We start from the raw sequence: 13323 nt of genomic DNA on the forward strand, positions 1-13323 counted from the left end.
TCTTTACCCTATGGTGGCCATCATGGCGGGGCAAGAACGACTTCTAAAGTGCTTAGTTGCGGATATTGTTGGCCCATCTTGTTCAAAGATGCGGGCGATTTGGTGAAAAGATGTGATGAGTGCCAAAGAGCCGGCGGAATTTCTAAAAGGGATGAGATGCCCCTCAATACAATTCTCGAAGTGGATATTTTTGATGTTTGGGGCATCAATTTCATGGGTCCTTTTGTGAGCTCTTGTGGGAACACTTACATTCTCGTGGCGGTGGACTATATCTCAAAATGGGTTGAAGCCGTGGCTTTGCCCAACAATAAAGCCCGGAGTGTTGTGGCATTTTTGAAAAAGAGTATCTTCACAAGGTTTGGCACTCCTCGTGCTATCATTAGTGATGGGGGTCTCACTTTTGCAACAAGGCTTTCAACACATTGATTTCTAAGTACGGTGTCAATCATAAGGTCTCGACCCCCTATCATCCTCAAGCTAGTGGCCAAGTGGAAGTCTCCAACAGAGAAATTAAGAGTATCTTGTCTAAAACTGTCAATGCTAATAGGACCGATTGGTCGAAAAAGTTGAATGACGCTCTTTGGGCTTATCGGACGGCTTACAAAACTCCGATTGGTATGTCACCGTATCGGTTGGTGTTTGGGAAAGCTTGTCATCTTCTGGTGGAATTAGAGCATAAGGCCATGTGGACTTTGAGGAAGTTGAACTTAGAATGGGATGTTGCGGCAAATCTGTGGGTTGAACAACTTAATGAGCTTGATGAGTTTAGATTACATGCCTACTCCAGCTCGTCCTTTTACAAGGACAAAATGAAGTACATTCACAACAAATATGCTTGGGGCAAGGAGTTCAAGGTTGGAGATATGGTTCTCTTGTTCAATTCCCGATTACGTCTGTTTTCGGGTAAACTCAAGTCAAAGTGTTGTGGGCCGTTTGAAGTTGTATTCGTGACCCCATTTGGTGCTCTTGATCTAAGGAACAAGAATGGTGAAGTATTCAGAGTCAACGGACATCAGGTCAAACATTATCTTGGGAAATTTGATGATAGCCACGTGGTGTCACTTCTCTATCTAAAGTGATGTGCTGGTAACATGCGTCGTGCCGCGACGTTAAATCAGGCGCTATTTGGGAGGCAACCCATGTTTTTTCTTTTTTTTTGTTGTTTTCTGTGTTTTCTTGGTAGTGTAGGTTTGATTTTTGAGCTAACTGATTGTGAGATGTTGCAGGGATTGAGTTGATGCAGTGCAAAATAGTTTGAAAAAGAGTTGAACAGTCTCTGAAGATTGCTAGTGCGACCGCGGTTGCTTTTGTGCGGTCCGCACTGGTGATGGTCAAAAGTGATGCTCTATGAAGTTTTCCACCGTGGCCGCATTCCATTTAGTGCGGCCCGCTGTGGACCTCCACGGCCGTGGTCTATTTTGTGCAGACCGCGGAGGTTGCCTACTCAAGCTTCATTTTGAATAAACCCAGCACGGTCCGCGGTCGATTTTGTGCGGCCGCACTGGTAGGTAAGGCTGGGTCCCACTGTTTTCTATAAATAGAACTCATGAGTCACTATTTACCTTTTTCGAACTTTTTACACTCAGAGAAATAAAAGTACTATTCATAACCTCTCTTGACCGTGATTCTTGCTTAAGATTGACTAATTACATTTCATTTTCTCATCTGGTAATGTTTCACTCAGTCCTTGTACATTTACTTGATTAATTTTGTTTTATTTTATTATCATTAGCTTATAACTTCTTTTTCTTCTCGTTAGTTTCTTCTTCTTTATTTAGTTGTTAGCTTAGGGTAGTTTTAAATGCTAGATTTGTGTACTAAATATGCATAATGGTTGGGAAAGTGAGTAGGGATAAAGTAGGTGAACAAATTTGAACAATTGTGCAAAAAAAATGATGAAACCCTAACTTAGTGCCTGTGCAAATTACTCTTCGCGGTCGCCTTTGTGCGGTTTGCGGTGCCCTGACGCGGTCTGCATTACCATTTTGCGTGGACCGCGGTGCCCAAGTGACTGAAATTGAACCTACACCTAGCACGGCTGCATTGCACTTTATGCGGTTCGCACTGGCCTACCGCGGCCACAGTGCTTCTTTGTGCGGGCCGCGGTGGTTGGATTCAGAGAGGTAGTGTTACAGACCTCACCTTAATGTGGACCGCGGTTTCTTTTATGCGGTCCGCGGTGCCCCCTATGCGGCCGCAATACTTTTTATGCGGACCGCGGTGGGGAGATTCAGAGAGATGTTTTCCAAGGCCTTGTTCCAATGCGGACCGCAGTCGCCTTTGCGCGGTCCGCGGTGCCCCCAGTGCGGCCACACTCATGTTTGTGCGGGCCGTGGTGTTCTATTCTGTACTGTTTCTGCAACCTGTAATCTGCTGTCTGCAATTCATTTTCAACCCTTGTTTTACTGCCTGTGTTGATACTAACCATGTTAGATGTGTATGCTTGCAGATAATGGTCAAACAACGAGGTGGAGGTGCCAAACAACCCGGCCGAGGTAATTTCTCCCGGGGAGGGAAGCAACGGATGGTAAAACTCACTCCCCAGGCTAAAAAACACACAAAAGAAATGAGGAAAGCAATCAAAGCGGCTGATAGAGCCATTGACAACTCGGGGAGTGAGTACGAGCCCTCCCGGGAGATCTCTTCAGATTTAGTCCCTCTTTACATCCCCTATCCGGAGAACGCCATACATATAGACACTCCTCCATCTTCCCCCGATGCTCGACCTTCAATCAACATTTCTTCTAGGTAGTATGAGGGCTCAGCGGCAGGTAGTGGGGATGAATACTTTACCTCTTCCACAACATCTCTATCAGGAGAGGGTGTTAGGGGTAATAAGGGAGATAAGGAGTTACCTGGGGGTGGTGTGCCTCAGGTTGGGGGTGTTGACCGGACTAGGAATCCCATTGTCTGGGAAGATAGATTTGTCAGCCAGGTGGCGTTCCACAAGTTTAGGGAATGGTGGCCGGCACGGAAATTGATTCTTGAGAGGAGTTTCATTGACAGAGACCTCCTACCCCTACACCCCAATGTACATAGACAGTTTCAGGCTCGGGTAGGTTGGGAGTTATTTAAAGATAATTGTGTGAAGGCGAATGAGCATATGGTCAAGGAGTTCTATAGCAATGTGGCCCATATCTTGAAGGGCACTAAAGTGACCAAAGTGAGAAACAAAAATGTGGTATTTATCGGGAAGGCACTAAATGAATACCTGGGGTTCAATGATGAAGATGTGTCCCTTTACAATGAAAAGTTGTCAATGGGCAAGGAGCTTCGTCTGTGGTTAGCTTCATACCTGGCAATTCCGGGTACGGTTCCAGAGTGGTTGCAAGCAGGGGCCAAAATACTTCGGAGAACTTTCAACTTTGAGGCTAGAGGGTGGTTGACTTTTGTGTGCAGTCGGCTTGACCCCACTACCCATGATCAAACTATTCCACTTGCCCGGGTTGTTCTTGTTGCTTCTATTATGGCAGGATATCCTATCAACGTGGACAATGTGATGTCCCGCGTCGTTTCTGCAGTGGGGGTTGAGCATGACCGGAACTACCCTTTTCCCAGCACCCTCACTGTGTATTTTCGGGACCTGAAAGTGGAGAAGAGGCCTTTTGACATAAAGGTCAAACCTGTGGCTCCGTTTTCATGGTACAGTTTGAAGGGGTCAGACAACCCCAAGGACAAAAATTACAAGCTGCCTGCTTCTGCCCCAACCGGCTAGTCTGAAGAGCCGGTTGCGCTAGAGCCCCCCACTGAGCCTACTTCCACAGTTGCTGACATGCCTCCCGGACCTTCCACTTCTGTTGGTCTCTCGACTTCAGCTGGCCCGGGGATTCCATCTTCCTGGGCCCATCCTATCACCGCCTACCAGCTGAGCCAGACACTGCATAGCTTGAAAATCTGGATGGCGACTGCTTTATCCAAGTTGTCCACCTTGACTTCTACCATTGCGGCTCAGTCGGCACCACAGCCAGTGCAGGTGCCCAGTCTATCGAGGATTCACTTAAGGAGATTCTTGCCAACCAGCAAAAGATCCACAATTCTCAGGCTGCCTTGGCTAAGGCAGTGGATTCATATGGCAAAGCCCTGAAGGAGCTTGCCAGGGAGCACAAGAAGCTGCGCAAAACACGGGCTTCTAAGGAGTTTGTGAAGGCGCTGAGGGAGGATGTTGACAAACTGAAGGCAGACCAGTCGCCTTTAGACTTGCTATTTGAGGATCCAGCCCCAGCAGCAGCACCAGTAGCAGAGCCACAGCAGGAGCGTACAGAGGCTTCCAAAGAAGAAGAGGAAGCTCCCTAGTGCAGATGAGGCGATCATCCAGTTGACGGACCCACCGGAGGTATCCCCCAGTCAGCCACAGGATGTTCCAGATATTCAGCCCATACAGGTCCAGGCCCTAGGCCCAGTAGCTGAGTAGCAGGAGATCGGGAACCAGTCTGAGGTTCCCGTACATACAGAGGACCAGGGGACCACTCATGTTCCCATGCAGACAAACGAGGCTTAGGGATCACCTATATCCTTTCCTTTTGATTTCTTGATGCTTATTTGTTTAGTTGGCATTGGGGACAATGCCAGCTTTTTTTTGTGGGGGTGCGCCCTACTTTTTATCCAGATGATTGTGTGTATTAGTTGACTTAGTTTATGTTTCTATTGATTTTTTTATTAGGTATGTATATAACTTTACATTTAGTTACTTTTATCGCATTTTTTATCTTCTCTTTGGTCTGTATATAAAGTTACATTTTTGTAAATATATTCATCCCCCGTTGTATATTCTAATCCCCTATTGTAAATATTCATTCTATTTTCTATTTTCGTACAAAATTTTCATTCTTAGCTTAGTAGATAGGCTCGCAGCCTTTTTGTTTCGGTTTTGGCGCTTTCAATAAACCCTTGGTTTTCTTAATACCACGGTTCTTTCCAAGGGTGGAGTATTGTGCGAACCGGGTGGCTCTTCCCGATGATAGATGGCATGACAACTTTCTTAAGGGTTTCAGTCCGTTTTTGATTTTTCTCTTGTTTTTAGTAGTTTATAGTTAAGGGTACCTCAAGCAAAGCTTCACTTGGGCCTAACACATTTGCCTTTGATCCCATGGTCAAAGACAAGGGGTTGTGTTTAGGATGGTGAAAGTAGTGACCTTGAGACTCTTGTTTTGACCAAACAAACATCATGTGGTCTTTCAGGACTATTGTGTACTCAATCGTGTCTAAGGTTGTTTTGGGCCCCCGACTCTATGTCTTTATCAATCCTTGAGTGTGTGTGGTGAGAAATCGAATTGTGAGTCCAAGTCCCGAGCCAATGGTCTAGAACTTGCCCTGAATGTTTGTTGAGGCGAAATTTTGAGTGAAATTCGATTTGAGAAGTGATTATAGGCTCTCCTTGATCCAAACAATAGTCGAACAATTCCATAGCCTACCAATGATATAATCCTTAGCTAACCCTTTTGAGCCTTAACCCTTTTTCTTTCAAGAACCAATGCTACAAGCCTATACCCGTTCTAGATTATACCCTCTCTTGGCACCCAAATTATCCCTTAAGTAATGGCAAAAGTCCAAGTTGGGGGGGGGGAGAGACAAGAAAGGAAACAAAGTGGTAAAAGGAACAAAAGCAAAAGGAAAGGAAGGCGATGAAAAAGAAAGAAAAGAAAAAGACAAAAAGAAAGCCCAATGTGCAAAGAATAAAACAGGATTCAAGAAAAACAAAAGTGAAAAAGGTGTGGAAAAAAGTAGAAAAAGAAGAAATGCTTTGAATTGCATAAGAAAGAGTGACAATGTGTCTCTCTAACCCCTTGAAAAGAAGTGAAATACTCAAAGAGTCAAAGAAAATTGTGCCAGAATGAATCAAAAGAAGTGCTTAAGGGAAGATGGAAACAACTTTTCCTACCCTGAACCAAAAGCCTTCACATTGACTGCATAAAATCCCTATATGATCTTGAGTTGGATGACGCTCGCATTAGTGGATACTTACATGAGGGTCAAGCATATGGTACTTAGAGCCGGACTTGTGACCTTTCCTTGAGAGAGAGACGAGTGACTTCCCATTAACCTTGGTTTGCGTGCTTATACTCTAAAATGTGATGTTTGCTTAGGGAGAGTTGAAGATGTGTGAGTTTGAGGTCCACAGCGACCAAAGTAATTGAGAGAGTTCTTTGATGTAATGAGTCAATTCTTGATGCTCTTGTGTCACACTTGATCCATAGTTTTTCAAAGTTTAAATTTTGTTAATGATCCATTCGTATTGAAGGCAATTGTTAGTTCCAATTGATGCTTGTTGAGGTTACTTTAGGATAGCTGGAATTACTTGAATTTTTCTTTAAGGGGTGGGTCTTATTTTGTTTGCTTGAGGACAAGCAAAGGTTTAAGTTTGGGGGAGTTGATAAGTTAGGATTTTAACATGTTTTATGCCCCTACTTGCCTATGCTTTGATCATATATTGTTACAAAATAGTCCTAAAAGGCTCACAAGTTGTGCTTGATCGCACGTTTGATCGACAAAGTGACGAAATGTCAAAGATCGGCTCAAAAAGGAGTGAAACCTGCTCAAGTATCAAAGACCAAGAAATTTAAGAAAAGAAGGCCTAGTGCGGACTGCGCAAAGTGGAATGCGGCCGCACTAGGTCGTTCAGAGAGTTGGTGAATCGGGCTAGAAGAAGCGCGACCACGGTACACATCTCACGGTCCGCGATGAAGGCTCCACGGCCGCACTACTCTTTTGTGCGGTCCGCGGTCATGAGGTTCAGAGAGATGAAGTTTGCAAAGCCAGTGCCATGCGGTCCGCGGTCGTGGTTGCACGGACCGCGCCAGCTCCCTCTGCGGCCGCGGTCCGTTCTACGCGATCCGCGGAGTCCAAGTTCAGAGAAGCAGGAGTGAGCCCAGTGCGGCCGCGGTCCATTTAATACGGTCCGCACTGACCCCACAGGGGTATTTTTGTCCAGTTTTTCCAGCCTAGTATAAATAGAATATTTTACCATTTTTTAGGTTATCAGATACATCAGGGGAGAGCTGCGCTCGTGAGAACGTATTTTGTAGCCATTTTTGGCACTTTCGCTTTATATTTACAATAGATTCTTGTATTTTAATTTTAGCAATTAATTAATATGCTTAGTTCTTCATCTATTTCTGTATTTTATTTTTCAAGCATGAGTAGCTAAACCCATTAGCTAGGGTTGTGGCTCAACCCTAGTGTGGGTAATTGATGGGTGTTGCCATCTAATGTTAGATTGACTATGGGTGTTTGCTATTTGGGTTGATTTTATGTTTTAATCTAGAATTGGTGGTTGCAAACACTGATTCAAGCTTTGTGGGTTTAATTCTTCTTGAGAAAAAGAGTCTATGACCCCAAAATTGACCCAACAAGGAATTGGGATGGACTTATGATAAATGATAGTCCCAATTAATGGGTTAAACCTCGAGAGAGTAATTACCCTACTTGAACCCTAGTTGCTTGGTCTAATTTGCCTACCCATTTGGTCTCGAGAGAGTCAATTGGGCAAAGTCACTTTCTCTACCGAGAGGTGTGAGAGTGGGTAAAATTGTGCAACGGTTATAGCATAAGCCCCAATTATGTCAATCGAACCTTAGTAACATCTACCCGTCAATTAGCCACCTAGGTAGTGTCACGACCCTAGTGCCCTTCTTCCCATTAGATATAACTTAGCAATATTCTCGTAGCATAATTTAGTGTTAATCAATAGTTTTATAAAAATAGTTATAATTCGAAAACCCAAAAAATTTTGAAGTGACATTAGGAGTACAAACATATCTCTAAGCTAGACAGACAATCCAACTCCACTACTAACTCCCTGAGGAAATCGATCCCCACCTTCATATCGGGTAAAAGCTATTGCGACTCGATCTTCCTACCTTAGTGTAGCGTTTAGTTGGTAGTGATCAAGCACTTACAAAAATTTTGATCCAAGCAACCAGGGATATCTTAATAAAAACCAAATTGGCGGCTAAAGCGATGAGGCCTATAAGACTCCACGATGAAGGTCGATCCATTTCTCAAAGGAAGGTAATTCGAGCGAATACTCATACAATAATTTGACTCGGACTCTTCCTAGTTGCCATTATCATGATAGTAACATGGTTGAGAATTACTTGGCATTGTCGAAGTCCATACGACACTTTCTCCTCCATGAATACGTTTTCTCGCGTCTTCATTGCCAAAGTATCTTGATGTTCCCTCACCTGAATATATGGACATCATAGGAGTAGCCGGCCTATTTGTTAGAGAAAATTGAGTCTTGAAGTAACAGGCCAAGCAACCATACACATAATGAATTGGGAATTGAACTCCAAAATGATCGAGTGGTGAGCCATTTGAAATTGTGTTTAAACCCCTACAAATGCTAGCTAAGACTGGAACGACGAGGTTAATTCTTTGCCCACACACTAGAAGGCCTGCAATTTTGAAAGTCTCAAGCCGAATAAAGTCGCCTTCTTTTGTAGGGAGCGCAAAGACACATAACCAGCATGATAAAAAGGCAGCCAGGTATACTTCGTCTTTCTTGTCACTTCCAATGCCAAGTTTAATAAATAATGCATCTTCAACTTCCGACCAATTGGCCATTTTACCTATGGCTCAAGTAGGGTTGTGTGTTGATTTGGGAGAGATGACTTCTTTTCTTTTCTCGCTGGAGGTTGTTCATACTTCACAACCTTTTTGCTCCAAAACTCTATCCATCTTCTCACAGGGACGTTATGATTTTTAGTGTTTCCCTCTCGGAGTTGGTGATATGCATCAAACAATTGCTGACAGGCTTGTGGAAGGAACATTTTATCCTTGTCGTAAGCACCTATAAGTTCTCGAGTATTTGGAATAACTTCCTCATAAGGAGACCCCATTAAAGGCAGACCCCCAATAGTGCACAAATCCCAAAGGGATATGGATAACTCTCCAAATGAGGTAAGCAACGTGTTTGTAAGAGGACACCAAGCCTCACAAAAGGCTTGCATGATACTTGTAGAATGATCATAAGTAAACAATGAGGCAAAGACAGCATCATAAATATTGGTGGCCCTCAATGCTCGATGGTTCCTACTAAGAATATCTTCGGTCCACTCCCAATAGTCGGGTATATAATAAAATTCTCCACCAAAAGTTAAGGAATCACTCCAGTATACTTCTCCTTTGAGGATTCATCGTCCTAAGCATGGGAGGGAACTTGCCATATCTTTAACTTTGTGATTATAGGAACGAAGAGTCCATGTCTTGAATTTACGTTTGGTGTTTTCAAAGGTCCAATCTATCAAATGAAATGGTTTGCAGTGATGGCCACGTAGTTGCGTATAAACAGGTTAGTGGTGTGTCAACTAGTAATCTGGTCTCCGTTTTACTATCCTTATGCTCTAAAATGACAAGATACTTGGACGTGGAGGAAGAGGATGTTGAGTCTCTAAAGTAAACCATGTTCAAGCTGCAAAAAAACAATTGTTAGTACCTAAGTCAAAAGGGAAGAGTAACAACCACAATCTTGAAAGAGAGCATGGATAAGTAAAAAAAAAAGGATGTCTGTGTCGGATTTTTTTTAAAGGTTTTCGTTACAAACTTTTAAAGTTATTCGTCTCGAACTTTAAAAGGCATTCAAATTTTTAAAGGTTTTTGTTGCAAACTTTTAAAGGTGTTCATCTCGAACTTTTAAAGGCATTCGAATTTTTAAGGTTTTCTTTCCAAACTTTTAAAAGGCGTATGTTTCGAACTTTTAAAGGTGTTTGTGAAGGTGCTCGTGACGAAGTTTAAAGAGTCCCCGCTTTTGACTTTTAAATATTTCTACCACGAATTTTTAAGAGTCTTCATCACGTGCTTTTAAAGGCCTTCACCGCGAACTTTTAAAGATCTTTATTGTGAACTTTTAAAGATCTTGACCACGAGCTTTTAAGGATCTTTACGCGAACTTTTATGGGTTTTCACCACAAATTTTAAAGGTTTTCATCGCGAACTTTTATGGTTTGCCACCACAAATTTTAAAGAACTTCTTCACGAACTTCTAATGGCCTTTGTCTCGATCTTATAAAGGACTTCGTCATTTGACGAAGTTACTTCTAAAAGGGAAAAAAGAGACAACAAGTAAAATAAGGAAGAAAAGCATAAGAAAAGAAGAAGAAATTACCTTCGCGTCAATGCTTTCGAGTCCACAAAACTTGACTCAAATGGCTTCAAAATACTGCACTGATGCCGACTGAATGGAAGATATGCAGCTATTTATTGAAGCAGTGAGACGATACTGGAAGTTTAATGGCGATGTGGGACTGGAAGTAGGTTAGAGTCCAACAAGGATTTGATATCCTAATTCAACTTGAAGAAAAAGTTACGGCGGTGGATTTGATATATGCAAATTGAGAAAAGGACAATGTTAGTTCTATTTCTAGTGAATTAGGGAAAGAATATCCTAGGAATATAAAAATGACATCTACGTGGATTTAGCCTAATTCCATTATTCAAGTCAAATGCATTGAAAATGGACGTTGCTAGGAGTTGCATGGGATGTTTTTCATAACCATATGTACGTACGAAGTTCTTTTACTACAAGCCTAGTCTTTTAAATTCACACAACAAGTCTTCAAGAGGCTGTTGTAGGCATTTAAAATTTATTGAAATTAAATCCGTAAAATAATTTGGACTATATTTTAAATTCAAGATATATTAGTTCAAATAAATTTATTGGGCTAATATAATTGGATTAATTATAAGTCCAACATATATGGATTAAATAAATAAGTCTTATCCATTGGGCTAATCCATTTAATTGGGCTAAAGTTATGAACCCACTTCATTAAGCCCAAGATGTCATCTTCCTAGAGGCCCAGTTTGGTGCCACGTGTCAAATGACGTGGCACGTCAAGTCAAACGGAAGAGCCAATAGGATCATGCGATGTGTCAAAATGACAAAGCATGCCAAATCACATTAAAAGCCAATAAAACTGCACCACGTGTGCAAGTGACATGTTCTGGCCAATCAAATACGGCCTTGTCACACTTCAATTTGATTGGTCGGAAAGAATTTGTTGTTATCATAACTCCTCCCTTCCACAACTATAAATAGGGGTCTTCATAACTCAGAAAAGAGACCAGAAGTTATAACAAGAAGCAAGAGAGAGCTCGTGGATCAAACGCTGCAGATTTCTCTAAAAGCTACAAACATTCAAGTGTTCTAAGGATTAAAAGATCAAGACGAAGATTCAAGAACAAGCTGCAAGCCCTTGGATTAAAAATACGTCAAGATCAAAATCAGGCCTCAAGCGCTTGGATTAAAATAAAATAAAATTCAAGATTAAGCTCAAAAGCTCTTTTATTTACTATGAAAAAGTAGATTCAGAGAATTCATAAAGATTGTAATACTCAAATATTCGAAATAAAATACTACGATTGTTGCGATATTTTTTCGGTCTTGATTTTATTTTCTCAACGCAATTTATTGTCTACACACTTATCAGATTTTGAGTTAAGTTTATGAGACTGCAGTCTCTTAACATAAGCTTGACAATCCCAAACTTTAATATGTTTAAGGTTAGGCTTACATCCTTTCCATATTTCATATGATGTTAGAGACTAACTTAGTGGAAAGTTTATTAAGTAAGTATGTTGCTGCTTCCAAAGCATATCCCCATAAATTTATTGGAAGATCAGTGAACCCCATCATAGATCTCATCATATCTAATAAGGTTCGATTTCTCCTTTCAGACACACTATTGTGTTGTGGTGTTCCTGGAGGTGTCTACTGTGAGAGAATCCCATTCTCTTTGAGATATCTGGTAAAATCTTCACTAAGATATTCTCCACCTCTATTAGATCTTAGTACTTTGATACTTTTACCAGTCTGTTTCTCAACTTCACTACGGAACCTTTTGAATATTTCAAAAGATTCAAACTTGTGTTTCATAAGATACATAAATTCATATCTTGACATATCATCAGTGGAGGTGATGAAGTAAGAATATTCACCTCTAACTTGAATTTTCATGGGCCCACAAACATCTGTATGAATTAGTCCCAATAATTCAGAAGCTCTTTCTCCACTTTCAGTAAATGAAAATTTGGTTATTTTTCCTTTGATACAAGATTCACAAGTTGGATATGATTTAAAATCATACTTGTCAAGGTACCCTTCCTTGTACAACTTGTTAATTCTTTTCTGTCCAATATGACCAAGCCTACAATGCTAAAGGTATGTATAATTTATATGATAATCTCTTTTACTCTTAAGACTTGAAACATGCATAATCGAATTAGCATTCACATTAGGTAAGACATAAACATCATGTTGGAGATAGCCATTCGCATATAAATTATCATCATAATAAATAGAGCAAATATCATTCCTATAATAATGCAAAAATCACGTTTGTCTAACATAGAAGCTGAAATTATGTTCGAAACAAATTTAGGAACATAATAACAATCATCCAACATAAGTGATTTGCCCGCAGGCATTATTAAAGAAATTGATCATACAGCTATGGCCGCAACTTTTGCATCATTTCCATCTTGTAGATTAACTTCTCCTTTCTTTAGTCTCCTACTTATCTTGAACCCTTGCAACATATTGCATATGTTATAACCATTGCCAGTACTAATACTCACAGTGAAGAATTAGTAGTAGCTAAAGCAACATTAAAAATATTTTTCATTAATGTCTCACCTTGTTTCTTGTCCTTTAGAGTTGCAAGATACTCCTTGCAGTTTCTCTTCCAATGCCCTTTCTTCTTACAGTGAAAACATTCAACATCATATACTGACCGCAAGATCAAATCTTCAGAAAGCTTTTTACCAACCTTGTACCCCAACTTCTCATGTTCTTCGGTAAGAACAATCACATGATTGACAAGGGGTCCAACTGGAGAGTTTTCAATATCCAACTGTGTATCAACCATCTTCTTAAGATATTCAATGATTGCAGTTGGATCCATATTCTGATGTTTCCTTTGGAGTTCAGAACTCATAGAAGCAAGAATGATGCGTTTAATAGCAAGGCATTCTTCCAAGTGTTTCTGATAAACCTTAGTGCCTTGAACATCATTCTCTGGTGAGATTATCTTTGCAGCTTATCGATCACATCAATGAGTATTTCATGCATGAGAATAATTCTCAAATTTCTATACCAGCCATAAAAGTTTGGTCATACCAACGTGTTGGTCTCAAGTATTTCACGCAGTTATATAACAGGCATATTGAGAAATCTAAAATATAGAAAAGAAAAGGTAATAATATAAGAACATATTTAAATATATCATAAAGACATAGACTTTTATCTAAATGATATTTTCATTAATTATTTTAAACTATTTACCATCATTATAGTTTAAGAAACTCTATCTCTGTTAGTGGAGT

Source organism: Nicotiana tabacum, chromosome 22 (assembly GCF_000715075.1).
Source record: "Nicotiana tabacum cultivar K326 chromosome 22, ASM71507v2, whole genome shotgun sequence".
In the NCBI taxonomy this organism is placed as follows: Eukaryota; Viridiplantae; Streptophyta; class Magnoliopsida; order Solanales; family Solanaceae; genus Nicotiana; species Nicotiana tabacum.